General features: G+C 42.3%; 1 protein-coding gene across 3 annotated transcripts in view; it reads left to right on the forward strand.

Annotated features, from left to right (window-relative positions):
* The window catches only part of LOC119648266, a 327,059-nt gene that overhangs the window by 118,492 nt on the left and 188,529 nt on the right, over positions 1-20,038 (forward strand). For all 3 annotated transcript variants that reach the window (XM_038049919.1, XM_038049920.1, XM_038049918.1), the window contains exon 3: positions 19,037-19,055. The gene's annotated coding sequence lies outside the window, so the exon portion shown is untranslated. The remainder of the gene's footprint in view (positions 1-19,036; positions 19,056-20,038) is intronic.

Raw genomic sequence — 20,038 nt, forward strand, 5'->3', positions numbered from 1 at the left:
GTTACGTCTCTATGGTTTAGCGGGGGTACCTGTCTCAGGGACTTAATCCCACGATCTTCTTAAGAGGCGGATTGATTTGATTTTGACAAGCTACAACGGCACCATTCTATACCGAGTGCATGACCCACATTCATACTGGTTGATGCAAAATCTACCTAAATCTCTATCGAACTAACCACAACCCCCATCAAGCTCCCACTAGAGAGCCAACCGCAACAACCGAGCTGCACACACATACAACAGGAACTCCCCCGAAGTATGTGAATTCAGGGGCTATCTCGGTTCCCATGGTACCAGTATAGCCGTAGTAAGGTTCTGTAAACTACTGGCACTTCAAATGAGTCTCGGTGCAGACTCGGGTCCTAATTAGCACTGCCAATGTGCCAATGTGGCAAAGCCATTTCAAGATCAAAAGGATGTTTATAAATATATATAAGGTTGCCATTCACCCCTTACTGAGGTATAGCGCGCTAACCACACTTACGGCCCATCGCTGACAATTAACTGAAATGCGCTTAAGCTCCGCCACGACTACCCGAGACGCTCGTACTCGTCCTCTTGCGTTTCTACGTCAAATGCCCTTTAGACGACCCACTCGTCCGCAATTTGGGAGAGTTAATTGCATTTAATGGCGTACTAATACGTGACCTATCCATAACCTCTTCTGCATTCCGGTCATATTGTGTACGGCTGTCAGGCCAGTGCACCGGCCAAGTTCTTCGTTTACAATTGTATCAAGCCGGCGTACTCCTTGGAGGTTTGGAGCGTCTGAATGATTTGCAGCCTTTGAGTGACAGTGGGCGTTACTTTCCATGTGCAAGCAATAGCACCGTACAATCTGAACTTGCTCTTTGTGTTGAAATAACTACTTTTCAGATTTTAGGCAAGGCACGAATGCTTATCTAGTACTGCTAGTGCGCTGAGCAGCATTCAGACAGAAACTATGATACTGAGATATATAAATTGATCAACACTTTCGGTGCACCGGCTATTAATGCAAATAGGGAGAGAACGATGATTCTTCAGACTGAGTGCCTGGGTTTTCTTGGTGTGTATCTTCAGTCCAACTCTATTCGGTCTAGGCCCATGACCGAGTGTGAAAGCGAGCAAATATAATCAACTTAGTCGGAATGCTTTAGGAAAGATGTCAGAAACAATTGGGCTCCTCCATGTCGTCCGAGCAAGATCAAGCAACCATCAGATGGTGATCCGTTTTGAGGCCGGCGTCAGTACCTCTCCTGTTATCCACATCCAGGAGACAACTTCTAAATCTACCTTATGGCAGGCTTTGTGTTCGAACAATATACCATAAATGCCAAGGCGGTGGAAGCTGTAGTAATCCACAAACTTCCCACCATAGTCGTTACCTTCACCAAGCTTGTGCCTCCCCATCCGAACAAGATGTTGTCAGATAGCAACTTGCCATTCAGATCTCCCATTCATTTTAGAATGTCACATTTACGAAGCTTCTCCTGAACTTTGTGTAATTGCTCGTAGAAAGCATCCTTCTCCGCTATATCCTACTCTTCCACTATCTTGCTTCTCTTAGATCCAGAATGTCCAGTTTACAACGTTTGAATTCCCGCTCGAGTTGGAGATAACGAGCGTTCTGGGGATCCTCGATACAGTAGTCGACGAGCGTGCTCACATTCCAGAAACCAATCGTAATCGGTTTTCGATATGCAAAAGGTTTTTACCTTGATGTTCCCGTAGCAGTAAATTTCAAAATTTGCAGGTTGCTGGCCCACAAGCCTTTGAGTGTGTTTCTAAGCCCAAGCCACACAGCTGATGCTTATACTTGCTTATAAAACTAATCAGACACTATTTATTAAATCATATATACATATATACAATGAATATTCCACATAAAAATGGACAAATAACTAATTTAGAATAAACAATCTTCGAAATGAGTTTGAAATGGAAACATCCCCATCCACATGTGAAATGCAGACAAGAGTTGGTAAAATGCGAAGCCTTTATATGGATACAGAAATCCTGAATTATCCCATGGGTTTCTATGATAAAATAACAATTCGAGGGACCAACGGGCACCTCAAAAAATTCAGTCATTTGAAAAGGGATCGACTTTTAAAATTCACTTTGGAGCACAATACAAATTTCCCCCGAATTTCAGTTACCCATACAACACGAATTCATCATAAATATGATAACCGAAAAATATTAAATTCTGTAAACAATGAATAATGAATAATTCATTTGCCTGTTATTTCTGGCACTAATAGAAGCAAAATAAATGTCCTCCGTCTCTGTTGCCGAGGAAAAGCGTACTATATTTGGGATTATCTGTATCTCTGTTGTTTTTAAATATTCTCAAATCACAGCCACCATAACAATTGTTATCAGTGGCGGAGCCAAAAATAACTCCAAGTGAATGCACCAGCAGAGATAGTGTACGATTAGTTAGCATGGGCTTTTGGAGTATAATAAATCAGGAGCCGAACCCAGTGTGTGGGAGGCTTGTGGCTCGCTGTATGACTGCGGGTTGGCGTTTACGATGAACTGGGTAATTATTTTTCCGGAGACAGAACAGGAGTTGAAATTTAAACGGGTAACGAAGGAGAATTCTCAAGAATGGCTTAATTGCGTGGTAGTCAGAGTGCACAAGAATACCTCAGTTATTTGAGAATTCTCGTCAGGTACTCACTGAAATTTCAACTTATTCAACTTCTGTTTTGTGGATGGAAGATAATTTCCTAATTTCCAACTCTAATTTTAGACTTAATTACTTACATTTGCCGTGGTGTCTTAAGTACTTATTATGTCATTTGGGAAAAATACATTGAGTAGGACTCCCTCTATCCTAAAATGAAACTAGATGGGTATTTTTACAGTTTCCTAAACATTGTTCAAGCTTTTGCATTTCAATGATCAATTAGGGATCCTTTTACATGAAGTTCACTTTCGAAGTGCGCTTCCACGTATTATGAAAGAGGCAAGTCATCGGAAAAAGTATCATGTCGGAGAGTACCGCGTCTGTCTATTTGAATAGAAGAGAAATAATAAAATAGTCATACCATACATATCCCTTGGGCCGAAATAGATGGACTTGTCTTTCTGCAATTCCACTTACGTTCAAACTCAAGTGTTCCTTGAGGGTCAATCGATGATCCAGCATAACGCCGTGGTATTTCATGAAAAACTTGGACTCTACCATACGCTGTCCCGCATAAAACCGTAGAATTTCTTTTAGTTTTTGGCTGCTGACCAGTACAGCTGCAGTTTTATGTTCCGCCAACTCTAATCCATGTGATACCAACCGATCAAGCGAGTTTAAGGCGCAGCACATGGTCATACATCACGTTCCAAAGTAATGGGCCCAGCACCGATCCTTGAGGAACTCTGCCGGTTACCAAATATTCAACTGAGTCTAGGTTGTGTCATAGCGGAGCTTCGTATCCCGAAAGAGTCCCTGATGATTAACGGAATATATGCGGTCACACGGTCAGCTGGCTTAAGGATCTTACTATAGTAAGATCCTTTAGTGATCCTTTAGTGAGGTAAAAATTAATCATGGCGAATGCCAAAAGCTACATAAGGGAAATTTGTTTGTGATGCATTTAAAAAAGAGAATTCAGAAGTGAAATGAATTTTTCCAACTCATATCTTGTGCGAGGATCCTGTATTTCTATACACTTGATAGTGGACTCCATAAATTTTCAGACACAAACGTAACTCATACATTTTAGGGCAAGAACCATAATCAATATAATCTTTAAATTTTGAATTTCTGTAAGTAGGTACTTGCCTAAAACGAGAGAGCTATCCTTTAAAACGTAGGAGTAGGAGCTCACTCCATCAGATAATTCTGAAAATATCGTCTGACGGGAAACTACCCAACGATCGGCATAAAAAAGGTAATCAACCAGATTGCGAGTGTGCTCCTGTGGGTGCACGTTACAAAGTTATTTGTAATATCCTAGGATGCAAATTGAAATAGTCGAAGAAGCCTCTCTTGCTATTTTCCCACGGTCAGTGCAACCCCGTATCGATCGCATATGATCCCATTCCGGATGTGATCCTGGTATTTTACGTCACTTGTCCAACGCACGCGGGGAACATTCAGAACCATAAAGGACAACAGGAAGGACAAAAAATATGAATTCTTGAACGTTCAATTTTACTGATGCCTTAAGCAATTTCATAACGCAGTTCACCATTGGCTACTAGCCTTAACCCGTAATATTTAAACCATTCCATTCTGGGCAGGTTGCTGCGACTGACAGTGCCTTTTTCATTTACGTGGGTTGTCAAAAATTCTGTTTTATTCAGACCAGGCTGCACTTTCGAACAAGTTTGTCGAAATCAGTTTTGTTACGAGATGTCAGGAAAACATTATGTGCATAGAACGTTGCATAGGGCGGTGGACATTATATATCTCATTTTAATTGTGTAAATAATAACAACAAGAAAGAATGAAGGAGTGCACTTCTTTCATAGTCACACTTTCTCTATGGAAATGGGGTGATGGTTGTCACATATTATCTCTATGAGTACTTTGTTCATGGTTGTTTGAACAATGTCCGAAATGCTTGTATCAAGAATGCGTTCCAAAAACTTTATGATATGGAGCAACAATCGGATCGGACGGCAATTCGAACATTCTGCAGGACTATCCTTCCTTTCCAATATTGGAATGATGATGCTTTCTTACCAGTGAAATGTTGTTCTAACCTCCTAACCGGATTGAAGAACGCGCTGAGCCACAGTGTTGGGTCCCTTCGCTTCGGTTTCCAAAGCTTAAACACGATGTCATTTCAAAACTGTTGTTGCCTTCCCGGATTTTATTCGTTTGATTGCTTACTTGACACATGTGGTGTTTATAGGAGGAATTGCTCCAAACACCGGTAGTACCAATTGATCACCTTGGAAGTGGAAAAGGAAGGTCAATTACCTTGGACTTGCCGTTGAGGACGGAGCGAAGGAAATGTGACCTGGAGATCACCTGCAGGAATCCGACAGAGACTAAACGAGTTACCCGCAACACTTCTAACTACGCTGATCAGCACTAAGTCACCTCTTTCAACCAGGTCACCAAACTGAATAGATACACCGACCGAATCATCAGCAACATGCTCAGTGAACGAAAGAGGTCCCATCACCAAACTGACTCCGGATCAACAGCCCAGAGAGAAAATGGCTTTGGAATTCAGCGAGATGTCCCTTTCGTTGAAGAAAGAGGAAAGAGAGTTAAAACAGAGGAAAGATGGTTTGGCCATCGTTTTCAAAGGTAGAGATAGCCAGCTCGAAACCCTTCTTGGATCGACCAAGAATAATCGGTCAAATTACAAATTTCAGGATATACGAAATTACCTGTGCAGAATATAGAAAACTATACATCGAACAAATCAGAAGGATCGTGGAAAACGTCTTGGAGAGTTTCTAAAGGAAACAGGGTTAAGAAAGCAAGGACGCGACGGCATTCAGATCGAAAGTTGAAAGAAGACTTGGTGAAATTCATCAACGATGCGCATCTACAATCGAGCACTGTTACCATCTAGAACCTCCCATATTTTTTCCGCACTCTTTCCGCGTTTTTTTTTTTCACATTTTCACATCTGGCGATTCCTACCCTATAGAGGTACACCTACCCTATAGAGTTACTTTCTGTACCCACCGTGGTCGCTTAACAATAGGATCCAATCGTCGCCGTGATTTCGCGCACTCCACCGGGACCAGCCTTATGTCCATCGCATGCTGTCAGCCGTGCAGCCAATGACCTCATTCGTTCCGTTTGCTAGGGCTCGCTTGCATACTTCTCGCAAAAGCGGCTTGCTTCATTGAATAAAATATCCACTGGAAGAATCCTCGCAATTATGGATGCTACCTCATATGATGTTGTCTGGTAGGCGGAGCATGTTCGGAGGGCATTTAAACACAGCACAGAGTTGACGGCTCGCGATAAAAGTAATCGTTGGTCGTTGGTCCTTGCCATCCTTGCTGATGTTGAGCCGATGGGCTCTGCCTTTTACCCAGCAGCTTTAAATGGAGATTAAAGTCAGCTTTATCGAAAGTTACTCCCAGGTCCTTTAGCGATGGCTGGGGGCGAACGGTATGTGCACGGATGCAAATCTGAGCGGTTTTTTGTTTTCGCCGCCTTGTGAAAAATACCAACTCCCTTTTCTATTCGGCAAGCTTCAGCTTAAAGTTTTCAAACCGTTGTCGTATGGATTGCTTCGCTGGCGTCGATCTCTCTCTTTGATTAGATAATATGACCACCTCAACGTCATCTGCGAACACCACAATAACAGCCTGCTTAGGAACTGAAAGGCGAACATTATATGTTACTTAATATATAATTTGGCGTTTGTACCGCAATGAGCGCTTCAATGATACGATTCCACCTAGCAGAAGTGGATGTGTTCTTGATGTCGAGAGTCACCACCTTTTCCGGCGAAAACCACTTTGGTAGCATTAACCGTTGACCGAGCCTTCCGGAAGCCAAACTGCCTATTTGATAAAAAACCGTCACTATTAATTAGTAAATATAACCGGTAATATATTATCCGCTCGAGAACGTTGCCTATTGTATTTAAAAGACAGATAGATCTATAGGATGCTGGCTCGCCTGCCGACTTACCTAACTGCAGGACCAAAACAAGTTTTTATAATTTCCACTCTACGGGGTGCCGTTTGTGTGCAAACATGCTTGATGCTATTCTGATTGCCAGCTTCAGCTCCTTGTCGGAGATTCGATCCATACCAGGGGCTGCATTATCCCGCGTTTTACCGGGTCCAGAAATTCATCTACTGTTACTGTCTTCGAAACTTAGTAATATGGTAGGAATTGTAGTTTCCGGGTGTTGGAGAAACAATTTCGAAACGATCTTCCGCAGCAATCTGGGACACATAATGCAAGGGAACCTGTCTGTCTGTCTTTTTTTTGGCGAACCCCGGGCGGTATCCACGGTTCCCTCCATGTCCGCTTAATAATTGAGTCAGGTCGTAGCTAAGTTAACCGTGCCTTCGTTTGATCCATTTGGAGACATCTGGAATAATCCTGTGAGTCCAGCGTCCCTTAGGTGAATCATCCAATCATTTCTGCCACTCCAAAATAGTTTGACTCTATGCTAACTGCCGACGGTTGGTACAGGACTCACCGATTGCATATGTTTAGTCATAGATAGTACGCATGATGTTCGCAATGCACTCAATCGGTTCATCTATTTGTTTCTAGCTTCAGTGACGCTGCTCCGACTGGAGATGTAGACAAACATCGTCTTCTAGCCAAAATCTGATTTCACAAATTGATCTTGTCAATATCTTGTGCCACGATAGTCATTCTGATATCGTCAGCGAAACCAATAATTTGCACTCCTTTAGACAGTTGCAACTTCAAAATTTGGTCATGTATTATGCCCCACAGGCGAGTACCCATCCTTGTGGAACCCCACAGGTTGTTCTACACGTTTTGGGTGCAACGTCCAAATCGAAGTACAATAGTCTCTCCCAAAAGAATTCTATGGCTATGCCCACCAAGTATTTGAGAGCGTTTAATTTGGCTAAAGTTGCAGTTATTTTGCTCCATTTGAAGAGTATTGAAGGCATTCTCCACATCGAGAGTCACTACCGCGGAAGATTTATTGGCCTCCATTACTTCCTGCGGAATTTTCGTAGATTTTGCCTTTCTGAATCCGAACTGCCTACCCCAGAGAAGACCTTCCCTTTCTGTGATCGGTACAAATCTATTGAAATAACCCGTTTGCTGACGCTGTTTAATAGGCATATGGGCTTCAGGATTAACACAAGCTTCTGTTTCCTCCACTTTTCTGGAGACCCGTCGTAAATGTCTCAGTGAACCACCTTGGAACTATTTTAACGGTTGCTATCAGAGCTTTATTGGGAATGCCGTCTAAGTCTGGGGCTTTATTTTCGATAATCTTCTTTGCGACTTCCAGGATTTCGTCAATGGTTACCTCGGGAATTTCATCGACATCTATCTGGACAGTGGGTAGGTTCGATTCACTTGAAACTTGTGGGAAGAGAGTACTAATGATATCCCGCAGCAAATCAAGGTTGGTGATCGGTGGTGAGCGTTTACCCTTTTTTGATGCCTTCACCGCCTTGTATGCGCCTTCTGCGTTTCCATCGGCATCGCTTCCTGCAGAGTATTTCCGCAAACATTTGTTTATCAAGTTTCTTGGATGTTCAACCCGCTACTCCAGTTTCGTTAATATGTTTTCCACCTGTCCTACGCCCCATCTCGAAAATGATAGCTTGATGGTCGCTACGTTCATATCCCCCGCTCGCTAACAAACGTAAGGTCTATTATCGACCCCATATCCCGTCTCCGAAAAGTATCCACGCCACCAGCATTTGCCAGAAAGACATTCAGATATGAAAATGGCCTGGATATGCCACTGAAATCACCCTCGACTCTCCCGGCCCTTTGGAACCATCTTTAAGTATTACATCTGTCTGTTTGTCACACGCACGATTTGCAGTTTTCGAATTAGATATTAGTTTTGATATTGAATACAAAGGCCAGAAGTGCGAAATTCCGAAAAGGGACAATTATTTCAAGAACCCGTTCTCAGAAACTATACAACCTAAAAATCTGAAAAAAAAATCACGGTGATCCATGCACATGGTATCCAGGCCTCAAAATACTCGCAGTCACCACCGCCAATTGAGCAGATACTCAATTAAAGTTAATAATGATGGTAGCATATTATTATATTTGGAAAATTTACTGAGAGCCCCCCCTCCTTAAGTTTATCATAGATTCGTAAAATCGCAGCAAGATCGACTTTAATAGGAAGCATCACACTGGATGGGTTTGGTGGAAATCCTACTATTATTGACAAAGTTATGTTAGGTCGAATTTGTCCTTTTAACGCCAAATTACTACTCCCCATGAGACAAAATGTCAGAATTGAATATCGGGTATGTTCAACCAGTATTCTTACATAAAAAATCAGCTTCCGGTTTTCGACTTGTTTCTTTTGATTACAACACCAAGTGCCTTAATAAGGAAAATGTTCTATGGAAAAGGAGGAGGATGATGATATCTAGATGCGCTTTACCAGTGACGAAGAGCTGGAAAATTTGGGCGTGTAGTTAAAGACGATACAGGGGCGTTCGACCTCCTATTTGATTATAAAGAACCAGGTTACTATCATAATCTTGTAGACTTGTCTTGGCGATGATTGCGTGCAACAGACCTGATGGATACTAACGGGAGAAGTAGATGTTCACAACCTTCATAAGTTTATGTTACAAAAAAGCTGTTTGTGTACCAATAATTTCACTCTAACTACTTCCAAAACTTTGTATCAATAGTAACAAAATTAAATGCAGCTTAGCGGACTTTCGCTACTTTATGTAAAGTACCATCAGCAACTTTTCTGGTACAATTCATTACAAAGCTTTATCACGGCTTCACTTAACAAATAATTCATTATATTACTAATATCGTACTTCAGTAAACAGGATTTTCTTTATTATCCAGCTATATGCATTGGTTGCCTGCACAACAACCTTCGTAAAATACGAGAGTTTAAAGCAACAAATTCCCTACGTGTGGAAGTATCTGCAGCTTCAGCCTTCCAAAGAGACAAATAGATGAGTAATTTTCCAATGAATCAACATCCTGGCTAGTCAAGAAAACACAGCCTTTCCATCTGACCTAGGCAAATCACTCCGAAAAGGCTTTGAATATTTAAAGGGTCAAGCACCTCTACGAAGGACGAATTGAGAAGTGATGTGATAAGAGGTTCCCTAAGTACCTGAAATGGAGTGAAACATCCATTTCATCAATGTATTTGCTTTTAAACTGGAAGCAACTCCTAAGGACACTGGTGGTGCATACGTAATATAAATGTACCTCAGAGCATATCTACTAAACGGCAACCCCCGCTCATTTAATTCTAAGCTTCCCCACAGCATGCATATCTGCCACTGACTTTCCATAAGCGGCATCGAGTTGAACTCAAATTTGCCAGTGGAGACCAGCACTTCTTTCATGCACATCCGTATTCAACTGATTTCTAGTCGCCTGAACAGTATCTGTAGAATATACGTACTTTCAGCAGATACTCCCCATAGAACTCCGCAATAAATCATTCGGTGACTGTCAGGAAGTTTATGTAAATATGTGATTACTATTTATTCTTGGTATTTACGTAGAGTGGCGATTGAGGTTTCATGCCGACTTGGTCTCCTGGCTGCGTTCTATTTAGTCTTATCTGTTTCATTCATTCCATGGCCTCTGAAATTTTCAGAAAAGGAAGTTTTGAAAATAGCAGGAATTAACAAAGCTTCTCTCTCATTTCCCTATCTCCCGATCGTTGGATATCAAACCTCGTAAATGGAGGGCGACCATCCTTTTGCCGTTTTTGTGGGAAAACAATAAATAATGAAATCGTTATGATGGCATTCGAGATTCAGAGTGCCACTAGGACTGATGTATTCATCCCCGGGTCCGGGTGGCATTTATCTCTTTCCCTGGGCATGATTCCAAACCACAAAACGAAATTTATGATTGGATGTCGACTTTGACTGACTAGCCATTGGGCCAAAAGCGGGATTAAAGGGAGGAAGTGCCATTATTTAAATCTAAGCAAGTTATCTTTGCTATCCGATCTGTGACCTTTTAACTTTTCCATGAATGATGCGTTATGCTTGAAGGACTTTAACATCAATCGCTTCCTCACTTCCGTTGAGAATCACGGCAAAGTTTAACTTGCGTTCTGCTTATTCATTTTCCTAATTGAAAAGTTTCAGACTGACTACCGTGAAAACATTTCCATCCATTCAGGACTAGCCCTATATATTTCTTCTATTCCTAAAAAATAATTTTAAATTTACCCAGGAAAGTGGAAGCATCTGACCTAGAAAATGTATGGGTTCAAGTCAACTCCGACGTGCGGTGAAATAAAACGGAAAACTTGAACTTTTGAAAGAAAATAAATGAGACCCGACGGTCATAAAACTTTCGAGACTTTCCCCAGATATTTCACTGGCCAGAGACAGAATCCAGAACCTTATCAGAGTGTAAACGAGAAATTGTTGAATTTTACTTGAATTGCCCCAGGAATGGTACAAAGCACTTGGTGTCCTGGCTACAGCAACCGGAATCAAAATCACGTTGCATCTATAAATCATAGATGAAAAAGAGAGAAATTCAGTGACCCGGAACCGAGGTCGATGTTTTCCTACTTCCTGGTTGTAGTCTGCTTAGAGTTGGTCACCGTCTGTACTGTACGTCCTGCTCTTCGTAGTCCACGATTGTAGGGAGTTATGACCCTTTGCAGACTGACATCATGTAAATTTTGCAGATAACACAAGCATTTGGAAATTCAGTCAAAGCAAATTCCTTCGCAAACTCACTCATATAAGTAACGAATTGGAAAATATTGAAAACGTATGTCTCTGTGTCATTCAAAATAAGAGTCCTTTGATCTTGTACTAGTACATTTGATGAAAATACCTTTCATCGTGGAGATTTTTACTAACCAGCAAGTATCTGTCCAATTAGTTACATTAGAGATATGCAAACCCTTTCAGGATAGCAATAAATTCATATTTCCTAGAATCTCCCAAAAGCCTCCCGGTCGCATTAAAGCTTCCGCAATATGAGAATATCTCACATTCCCTTCATATTTATTTTTTCCCACAATTCCGTAATATATTGCTCTGCCTTTTCCCAGGGTAGAAATGATTTAGTTTTAGATTAGTTGTCGCACGGCTTTAATTAATTGAACCTTTGTCCGGAAGAAAATTAACAGCGTCAAGCTTACTTCGGGCCATGTATGTGCTTCATATCTCAGTCAGTGCGGAAGTTATTAGGGTAATAATATACTTTATTTATTTGGACATTAATGTCTATTTATGATCGTGATTAATAACCTCTGAACGGAGCAGCGCTGACTGAATCGATTGCAGGTTCTGGTTGGGGATTTTCTGGACTTTTGGAAAGATGATATCGATATCTTAATGGAAGTCAAGATACATCTATATTTTTCTACAGATTTGGTGTGAATATGATTTACTTTAGGAACGAATACAGCAAGGTTAAACTTGAACACCCGACAGAAAAAGGTGTGCTTTATCAAAGCAAACAGAGAAGGTTACTGTAAGCTGAAAAAATGAATGGCTTATTTGAAAAACTGATGGTTAACTAGGCCGGATAGCCCCATACGCGCAGTACATTATTGGCCCATACCAAAGACGCTTCACTCCAGGCAAATCAGCAACAGATCAGATATTCTTTGCGGCAAGTGATGGAAAAATGTTTGAATATGAACATCAGTTGCACCTTCATCGACTTTAAAGACGCCTATGATAGCATAGCCAGGGTAAAACTTTACACGGCCATCAGAGAATTCGGTATCCCGACGAAATTGATAAACTGACTAGGCTGGCCCTGACCAATGTACGAGGCCAGATAAAAGCAGCAGGATCACTCTCAAGACCATTCGACATTAACAACGGTCTACGACAAGGGGATATCCTATCATGCACCCTCTTTAACCTGACCCTGGAAAAATTTATCCTGGATGCTGATGTAAATGCGAGGGGTGCGATCCTCTTTAAGTCCACCCAACTACTGGCCTATGCTGACAATATCGACATCATGGGAAGAACCACACAAGACGTACAAACTGCCTTCATCCAGATTGAGCAGGCGACGAGACGTCTTGGACTGCACATCAATGAAGGCAAGAGAAAATATATGGTGGCAACATGAGCACCTAAAACCAACCAACCAACAACGTCAAACCGCACTGGTCAAATACGAAGAAGAATAAGGATAGGAGAATACAACTTTGAGACCGTTGATAATTTCTCCTATCTAGGGTCGAAAATCACAACCGATAATAGCTACGATGATGAAATCCGCGCACGGTTGTTGGCAGCCAACAGAGCCTATTTCAGCTTACAAAAACTGTTCCGCTCGAAACGTCTCATCACAGGGTCAAAGCCCTTACTGTACAAGACAATGATCTTGCCAGTCCTCATGTATTCTTCGGAAACTTGGGTTCTTAGCAAGAAAAATTGCGAACTCTCGGCCGCGTTCGAGAGAAGAATCCTCCGAAGAATTTTTGGCCATCGGATGATGAACGATTCCGTAGCCTACTTAACGACGAAATCCATCAGCGATGCCATGACCGTCAAGTTGGGTTACGGTGGGCGGGTCACGTAATCCGTATGAATGGGGATGATCCCACCCGGAAAGTCTATAAGGGCAATATCTATGGGAGAAAAAAAGACGAGGCAGACCCTGCCTGAGATGGAGCGATGGCGTAGACAGCTTTTAGGGATATCGAATTGGGGGACCTCGGTGCAAAACCGCGATGTCTGGAATTCCTAGGCTGGTTACCGGATGTTGCGCCGTTGAGGATGATGATGATGGTTTACTTTACATTATCAGAAAATCAAACTTGACAACCACATCCCCGGCTAGAAGTCCAGTAAAAAGGCTGTCTCTTCAACCAATCAAAAACGAACGTAACAGCTGCAGCTTGCTGTCTCTCGTGGTTTATTTGTCATCCCATTTTTCTCCTCTGAAGAGTTATGCATTGTTTTTAGTGTTATTATTATTCTACTAAGAGAAGTTGCACTAATTCAGTAAATAACTATTGTGCCCCTTTTACTGATTATAATTAACTATTAAGTATAGTATGTCAGGGAAGCCTATAACCGTCAGGAATTTTAATATATTCCCTACTTCCAAGTATTTCAAATTGGCATCTGGTATCAAGCATTTTCCCAGGTGCCCCAACCTACTTTGCACAAATGCCGGACACTGTCCCAGAACGTGAATAGAGGTTTCGACACACTACTCACTGAATCTGCAGGCAGTATCCGTAGATATCCCTAGCTTCCCCAGGTAATTTTTTAGTCGACCGTGACCAGTGGGAATTCCCACTATGATTCGGAGGTTCTTTTTGGTGAAGTTTAAGCAATCCTTCGTGTTCTTGGGTTGGTATCCCCCCATAAATTCCCTGGACTGCCCCATTCCTGGTAGGCCCGCCCGGTATAATTCCCTCAATCGTTCCTCTTCATTTTTTAATGTCATAGCCGCGAACTTGTTTTCGATTCCGCAGAAGAGTACTGGCCCGTGTAAACGCATTCTTGCTCCCTGCCTAGCCCGTTCATTCGCTGCCTCATTGCTTTCCAACCCAACATGGCTTGGTACCCAGAATATCCAGACCTTATTGTGCGAGTTTCTTTAAGCATTGCCATATTAGTTTAGAGTTCATCTGGTTGGACACTTTGATCACCGCTTGGCGGCCGGTGAGAATAACAACGTGTTGTTCTCTATGGTCCCTTTGGAAATTGAAGTAATCACATCTGCCTATGGCGTATATTTCCCTCTAAAATATGCTAGTGTGCTGACCTGGTTTAAAGTGCACTTCCCTGGACCAATGACCACGGTGCCCACTCTCTCTGGTGTGAGGGATCCGCCAATGTAGCAAGTAATTAGTTGCTGGTTTAAGCCGTATATCAATGCCACGCTCTCCCAGTTTACCCTGTTGCTCCAACGTCTTCATAGAAGTTAAACCTTGATGTCATGTTTTCCCTTGGTATCAATAATTCGGGGTACCGCCTAGAAAGAATATCAATCTTTCTTTAATTTAGGCAGCCACCTTACCGATACTCTCGGTATCCTGGAGATCGCCCTTTATGTACAGATGGAGAGGAGTTAATCTCAAAAAGACTTGCTATTGGGCATGCTCTCATTGCCCCACTGATACACACGCAAGCCAGTCTTTTCTGATTACCGCCGGTAATCACAGGCCTTACAATTGCAGTGTATAACCATATCTAGTATCTAGTATCTTCAGCTTGCAACCCAATTTTTTCCCTGCTATGGACCTGCAAGTCACCAGAGCTAGTGAATGGTACTATATTGGCCTTGGCTGGATTGATGCGCAACCTCGCCTTCCTGCACCAGACACTAGTAACCGTTAGTCCAGTCTGGATTCTATCACTTAAGGTATCCTTATATCTGTAGATTAAAATAAAATCGTCAGCGTAACCCTGGACCAGTATTCAAGTATTTGTGAGCCCGTTCAGAAGTTCATCCCCTACTATACTCCATATAAACGGTGATAGTATCCTGCCCTGTGACTTGATTTGACTTGCCTAATATTCATGATTATACAATTTTAAACCTGTCGGTACTTCTATTTACCTACTCTCTAACATTGTGCCTGTCAAAGAGACCACAGTGTTTCCCACTCCCTTGCAAATCAGAGCATCTTGTATCTCTGTGCGCGATATGCTATATTATGCTCTTTCGATATCCACAAACGTACTCAGTACTATTTCTTTTGTTTCTAAATCCGTCAGCAGAGCAGTTTCACTACTGCACGTTAAGTGTACTGACACTGATGTAGGGGACTACACATTAGAACGTTAGTTTCAATATAGTTGTCTACGATCTCCTCCACCGTTTTAAGTAAGAACGATGTCAGGCAAATTGTTTTAAAAATTTATGATGAAAAGGATCCTTCGCTTTCGGAGTAAAAACTACTTTTGTAAGCTTCCATGCCCTTGGTATATATCCCAAGACTATGCTGTCCCTTATCACACTTGGAAGAGATTCTAAGACGATTTCTAGGCCCCCCTGGTTAGTGGTGGGAAGATGCCATCTACTCCGGGTGATTTCAGTGTTTTAAAGGTACCTACCTAACTATAGTTCTCCTGGGATTCCTTATTATTCTTTTTACTTCCGAGTTACCCTCAATGTTGATGTCGATCTGATTATTCTGTGGTCCGACATAGAGCGCTCATCCGACACCCTGCAACTCGCAACCAGTCCGTTCATCAGAATATTCCCTAGATTTATGTCTAGTGGTCACGAATGCTGGAGTGCTCTCTATGTTGTATACTTCCAATCGATTGCTAAGAATAAATTCAAAAAGCAAGTAGCCCGATGCCACGACTGCCTCTCAACTATTCCCCCGGCTTCCGGTGAGACTTGGATAGCCACAAGATTCTCCGGTCAGCAACTCTGAAAGATATATATTTTACATTATGTTTAAGATTGCGAAAAACCAAAAGCTTGCATGGTTTTTCGCAAGGAGAATCTCAAATTACCTACATGCTTCCTCCTTGCAGACCGCAAATCTGCCCTTGCCCCCCGCCCCATTTTTGGCAGTGTGGCCGGTCGGATGTCCCTGACCACATTAGCATAACTAATGGTGGTCTTCGTCCCTCTTGCCTATACCCCTGACCTACCTGAGATTTCCCCCTTCTGGGTTGAGGTTTGGGTTTTTGAAAGCATTTCCCACGTGTGGGCTAATCTTCGCTGCTCCCCGCTCTCTTAACTCCGTTAATCATGACCTAGGTCTGCCCTGAGCCTTCTTAATGGCCTCTTATGGTTTCAGCCCTTCCTTTAAATAACGGGGGTACCATTTAGCACTTACGCCACTGAGGTCTGTCTCTTTTCTGACGTCTAATATATTGATCTCAGACCTGCTTTTCCTTGTCCCTGCTTTTTGAGCAGTGGTCTTTGTTGACTGTAGTCCTCGCAGAATAGATATATTGACTTTGGCTACACTGCTTGACGACCCAGCTTCTTGCTTTTTGGATATAATCACCTGGCTCTCTGTGTTTCGGAGATGTGCTCCACGTAATTCGCCAGTTTGTGTGTAGTATGGGCTTCCGATTGTTTGGTTTTGTCTTTTTATTTTTCATTTTGCGTACCCATTTAGTTCCCACGAATATGGGGGTACGAGGTCCGCCATGCCATAGTCCCTCGTAGCACTGTAAGATCAAACTTATTGAGGCGACCAGGTATCCGAGAGCTCTGTTCGAATACAGTCAGTTACCGCTTACGCCACTGTGTAGTTGCGCTGGCAAATTTTGAAGTTTCACCGAAGTATTCCGTCCACACGCCCTTGCTTGCATTTATGCTAGCCAAACTTGGGAATGTGAGGGCGGTCTATGTAACACTCCAGTCCATCACATGCAATTTAACAAAACTCCACATGTCCCAAACGCACAGAACGTGAAAAGCCAACAAACATGAAATATTGCGTGAATCAAACGAAAGATCAACACGCCAGGTAAACGTGGACATTAAAAACCAAAAAATATCGGCGCGAAGGCGCGGGTAAACCCATAAAACTTCGGACCCAAGGATCATAATCGAGAGCGAAGATCTACTAAGTCTCTTTAATCGATGTTTCTCTTCCCTGCCTGTGTCCGGATGGTTTAAGTGGTTAGAGCATTGGGTTGTCGCAGCGGAAGGCCGCGATTCAAATCTCTCTGGTGACAGAGGGATTTGCTATCGTGACTGGATGTCGGGCACCAGCCAACCTGAGCCAAATCAGGGTAATAATCTTGGGCGAGCGCAATGCTGACCACATTGCCTCTTACAGAGTATTGTAATGTACCGTTACGGTCTTGAATGAAGTACTCCAACACACTTCAAGGTCCTGATCCAAGATGGATTGCTGCACCAACGATTATTATTATTCTCCTGCCTCAGATACATGATGGGGAGCTATCTGTGTTCTCAGCCCGCCTTAGCATCCTCGCACCATTAAAAATGAGTGTGATGATGTTGATCTCAAAACCCTTTGCTACGATTGCAGGCTTCCAAAGACGTCTATCCAAAATGTCCAGTTTCAAAGCCTAGCCCCCTAGCGTTCCCGCTTTGGACCCGAATGCATTGTGACGCGTTTGCCACAAAAACGCCAACAAGTTACCGTGTTGGGGCGGTACGACCCATCTACTTCACATCTCTATGACCAATAATAAATCGCACTATATCATTACAAATGGAACCCAATATGATGCATGGCACGAAGCTATTAGGTACCTGGTGCTACACTTTCTAGGTTCTGATTAAGTGGATCAACTGAAGATGGCCCATTCCGGCTCCCAACTTTCTTTGGGTGTGTTTATACCCGGTTAGGTTTAATGTGAACTTGACTTCGGGTTTCAAGATTTAGGTTACACGACTTTTCTATTCCAGTTCCTAAGCCTCATTTTCCCACCTTCACTTCCCCTCCCCTTCTTGTGTTTGTTTTTGAAACTTAGCGTACTTTAGGTGATTGCTTTACGGAAGTCACTGGATATCGCCGTCCGAGCTGCTGAGGAGTGCCTTTTCGCACCTAAGTGTGAAACGTCAATCTTCTCATTTAAATATTAAATAAAAAAATTAAATATTCTTTCTTCTTCGTCGGGATAAAATGAGGGCTGAGACGAAACTTTAATTGAAAACAGAGGCAGTCGGTCAATGCTACCGTTTCGTCCTTTATGTATCCTCTTTGCTTCGTTTTCAGATTCCAAACATTCTTGTGCTAATTTTATCATTTCTTTCTGCTTCTGACGTTCGATTTTGGTCTTTTGTTTTCTGTCTTGACATTTTAGTTTTATTTTTCTTGAGTTTTTATTCTTTCATTCTGGTCGCTACGATTCCTACATGTCATAAAGAAATCCCTTGCCCCGGGACCAACGATTTTGACAATTACTAAAAGACTAGAAAAGTGCTTAACGGAAGACAAATTAGTAGAGTTGTTCGTGGACTGACACCCGACATTCGGAACCAGCTTCTCTATTTTGCGGTTAGTACGGTTCCCAAGCTGCGTAAATTAGTGCAGCAGGACAAAAATTTGGATAACCATCTTCCAAGCAAGCTCTCCGGCTATTCTGGGGTGATGAATCTGGGGTGGAGGTGAATATGAAGTAGATCAGAGGAAATCCTCAGTCTGATGATTAGAATTGTCCTTCTGATTTGGTCTGCTGGTGTTGTCGTCAGATTGAACTAAACCTCTGCTACGGTTCCGAGCTTCCAAACATATCGAAGCCTTTATGCCCAAAATGTTGAATTCCAGAGCCTAGCCCCAGTCGTCGGGCTTTCCTGCATCAGACGCAGGTGCTTGTGAAAACATTGCAATGATTTCTCCCATAGTACCCACTCATGGAGGTGGCTCGACCCATTTATTGTCACCATTGACCAATCGTACTATGTTGTGTATTTGTACTTTTTCAAGTCTACCTGACCTATATGTACAAGAATAAATGCTCACTAATGATTCTCTTTATCTTTCAGATTTCGTCGTAGTAACAAGGTATGTATCCAAGTATATTGTGGGCCCCATGTATTTTGGCAAAAAGAAACATGGTACCGAGCTTATTATATGTAGTCAATGCCCTCATTGCCGAAATTGGAAATAATTAGCTCTTTTCAAATTCAATTTTGCAGGAGGCGTGGTGTTGAATTTTTTTATAATTTTTAATTTTATAACTTTTAGATGAATGTAAAAATTTAGGTTTGTGGAAAATGAAGAGCAAACATCAGATAACTAGTAACTACCCAGTAACTATTAAATTTTTGTAATTTTCGTAGATCGTTAAGAATATTTGAGCAGATGCTGCTAATGTACTTTGACACGCACGTATAGAAGATACGAAAAAAAAATTAAAAACTAAGTGACATACTATTAGGTTGTTGCATATGAAATGGCCGGTTTGGCAATCAAGTGAAGTTAGTTACGATTTTGCTGTATCAAACCACCACCAGTTGGCGCTGTTTCTATTGGATAATGAAGTATAAATACTCCTATATGTAATCAAGGAGTCATTTCAGTTTTGACCATCGTTGTGATAACAAAGAATGAAAAGGAAAAAAGGATCGAAAAGAGCCAAAACCGTGTACTTTTTCTGTATAAGTTCAAACTCGGTCATAAAGCAGCGGAGGCGACTAGGAACATTAACAATCCGTTTGGGATGATACAGTAAGCAAACGAACCACACGGCGGTGTTCGAAAAATTCCGGTCAAGCGACGTAAACCTTCAAAATGAGCCACATGGATATCCAGGACCATCGATTGATAACGACGAGCTGCATGTGCTAGGTGAATCCGACACACGTCAGTGTGTGAGCCATTGCAGAGAAACTGGGCGTACACTATTCGACAGTTTCCCGGCACGTGCAACAACTTGGAGAGGTGAAAAAGCTCGACAAGTGGGTTCCGCAAGCCCTTACGAAGCAAAACATGGCGCTTCGAGTGGACATTTGCAGTGCTTTACTCTCCCGCAACAGAAGCAACCC

Source organism: Hermetia illucens, chromosome 2 (genome assembly GCF_905115235.1).
Source record: "Hermetia illucens chromosome 2, iHerIll2.2.curated.20191125, whole genome shotgun sequence".
Classification (NCBI taxonomy): Eukaryota; Metazoa; Arthropoda; class Insecta; order Diptera; family Stratiomyidae; genus Hermetia; species Hermetia illucens.